The 3,369-nt window shown below is 38.6% G+C and overlaps 1 pseudogene; it reads left to right on the forward strand.

Moving 5' to 3' along the window:
* Window positions 1-1,113: 1,113 nt before the first annotated feature.
* On the forward strand, window positions 1,114-2,685 carry LOC140601713 (syntenin-1 pseudogene; annotated as a pseudogene).
* The last annotated feature ends 684 nt before the right edge of the window (window positions 2,686-3,369 follow it).

The raw sequence follows: 3,369 nt of genomic DNA on the forward strand, positions 1-3,369 counted from the left end.
TGTCCTTTGAATAGAAATTTTACACCTTATATAATCAGATTGATTTACCTTTTTCTTTATGATTTGCACATTTTGTTATATGTATATCTTGTGGTTTGTTCAAAGAAATTCTTTCCTTTTTATTTTTATTTACTTTTTTAAAGATTTTATTTCTTAGTAATTTTTACACACCGTGTGGCATTCAAACTTACAACTCCAAGACCAAGAGTCATGTGCTCTCCTGACTGAGCCAGCCAGATGAGCCTTTCTTTCCTTTTTTTAGATAAAAAATATACTCTCTTGAACTTCCCTTCTAAATATTTTATAGATTTATCATTGCTAGTTATATCTTTACTTCACTTGGAATTGAATTTGTGTATGGTGTGAGGTAAGGGGTCTAATATCATATTTGCCATACAGGTAATCAATCAATCATCCCAACACCATTTATTATAATTCCATCCTTTCTCCTTTGGCTTGCAATGCCTGCTCTGTCATCAGTCCAGTTCTTTGTCTGTGTGGGTCTGGTCCTGGCTCATCAGTCTACTCTTGTCTGCTCAAAAATCAGCCTAACTATTTTTGAATGGACACTACATTGTCTTTATTAGCATGGTTAATATATGTCTCTATCTGATAAGATTTGCCATCTCCCTCACTTTGTTCATCATCTTCAAAATTGTCTGGGATATTCTTGGCCTGTGCTTCTGCATATACATTTTAGACTGAAGTGTAATTCTAAAATGAGGGTAGTTTCTACTTCTTAGGGTGTTGTGAGGGTTGAACCAAATGATGTGTGTGAAGTCTTCCATAATGAATAGGTACTTGGTAAACGATTGGAGAATCAGCTGGTGGAGTCACCTTGCTCTTGCTGCCTGGGTCTGTTCCCATTATCAATGGTGTGACAGTCTGATTCTTCCCAAAAAACCACAATGATGGGAGTGAGAGAGGAGATGTGAGAACCCTGCAAAGTGCAATTCGTATGACAGTTTGCATTCATCCCTCTGGGATAACCAAGCAGTTATGGTTGTGACTGCATAGTCCTCAGATAAGTGATAACTGACCCTGAAGAGCTCACCAAATACAAACTTAGAGAACGTCAACAGTCCTTTTTTATAATTATTTTTTTAGGGAGGTGGCAGCGGGTCCTGCAACCGAGAAAAATCCTGCAAAAATGTCTCTCTACCCATCTCTTGAAGACCTGAAGGTAGACAAAGTTCTTCAGGCTCAAACTGCCTTTTCTGCAAACCCTGCCAACCCAGCAATTTTGTCTGAAGCTTCTGCTCCCATCTCTCAAGATGGAAATCTCTATCCTAAACTATATCTGGAGCTGTCCCAGTACATGGGCCTGAGTTTAAATGAAGAAGAAATCCGTGCAAATATGGCCTTGGCCCCTGGAGCATCAGTTCAGGGGCAGTTGGTAGCAAGACCTTCCAGTATGAACTATATGGTAGCTCCTGTAACTGGTAATGATGTTGGAATTCGTAGAGCAGAAATTAAGCAAGGGATTCGCGAAGTCATTTTGTGCAAGGATCAAGATGGAAAAATTGGACTCAGGCTTAAATCAATAGATAATGGTATATTTGTTCAGCTGGTCCAGGCAAATTCTCCAGCCTCGTTGGTTGGTCTGAGATTTGGGGACCAAGTACTCCAGATCAATGGGGAAAACTGTGCAGGCTGGAGCTCTGATAAAGCTCACAAGGTGCTCAAACAGGCTTTTGGAGAGAAGACTACTATGACTGTTCATGACAGGCCCTTTGAACGGACAGTTACCATGCGTAAGGATAGTACTGGACATGTTGGTTTTATCTTTAAAAATGGAAAGATAACATCCATAGTGAAAGATAGTTCTGCAGCCAGAAATGGTCTTCTCACAGAACTTAACATCTGTGAAGTCAATGGGCAGAATGTCATTGGGCTGAAGGACTCTCAAATTGCAGACATACTGTCAACATCTGAGACTGTAGTTACTATTACAATCAGGCCTGCTTTTATCTTTGAACATATTATTAAACGGATGGCACCAAGCATTATGAAGAGCCTGATGGATCACACCATTCCTGAGGTTTAAAAGTCATGGCACAATGGAAACTTCACCGAACTTCTCCAGTTTACTTGGGCAACTTAACTTTATATTATGCACATGATGCTTTCCAGGAGCCAGAGCGCATATGCGGCATGATGAAGACCTTTCTATCTTACATTATGGCTGGGAATCTCACTGTTTTGATTGGATATCTTGTTCACACTTCAAGATTGTCGTAGCCTTATCCAGGTTTTACAGATGTGAAACTTTGGACTGATTTACTGATTTTCTCTACTGGAAACCTGATGCTTTTATAAGCCATTATGATTAGAGTGACTGATACAGTCTTGGCTCTGTGTTAGAACCAATCACCTTTATCTTACATATCAAGTAGTGCTGTTCATATTACTTTAGTTCTGTGGTATAATTGCGTTTTTAATGTGTTGCCATAATACATGTAGAATGACTGCTTTTGATGCTTTTTTAGTTCTGTGGGTGTGGGTGTGCGCATGTGTGTGAAACACCAAGTACACTGGTTTCATTCCATGTAAGCATTATACAGTGTATGTAGGTTGTAAGAGATTGTGTTGGTCATCATTAAATTGTAACTACCTTCACTTAATATGCTTGAACTGTCGCCTTAACTGTGTTAAGCATCTAGAATAAAAGCCAAAATAGAACTATTGCTGCCTTTCTAAAACCCAAAATGCAGTTCTATAATGTACACTAGCCCAGAACAATGTAATGATGCATACTGAGCTATATAGCATAGCTGCTTAGTTGCATTTGAGATTTTCTAGTCATTGTGGAATGGAAATTTCTTTCTTCTAAAAGTTACCGGTATTAGTTTCTGAGAAATGAATCACTATGTATTAAATGTAAAAATTCTTGTACCAAATAGGATAACTATTTTGACTTCCTTTATTCACTTGTAGGTTAAGCGGAATAATACCTAATTTTGTCATTTACTCTTAAATTCTGTAACCTACCCTCTTTGAGATTGTCTTAGGATGTTTCCCAGGTAATCTGTTCCATTTCCTAACCCCTCCCTACAAACAAAATGGCAGTGACACTTTATCCTGATTTTTTTCTTTTTGGTTTATGTCTATTCCATTTTAATTAAATACATATAAATAAAAAATAATTATTTTTTATTTTTTGTTTTTTAAAGATTTTATTTATTTATTCATGAGCAACAGAGTCAGAGACATAGGCAGAGGGAGAAGCACGCTCCCGCAAGGAGCCCAACTCCATCCCAGGACCCTGGGATCACAATCTGAGCTGAAAGCAGGTGCTCAACCACTGAGCCGCCTAGGAGTCCCCAGTCCCATTCTCTTTAAGAAGGATTTTCTAGGGCAGCCTGGGTG

The sequence above is a fragment of the Canis lupus genome, chromosome 12 (assembly GCF_048164855.1).
Source record: "Canis lupus baileyi chromosome 12, mCanLup2.hap1, whole genome shotgun sequence".
Lineage (NCBI taxonomy): Eukaryota > Metazoa > Chordata > Mammalia > Carnivora > Canidae > Canis > Canis lupus.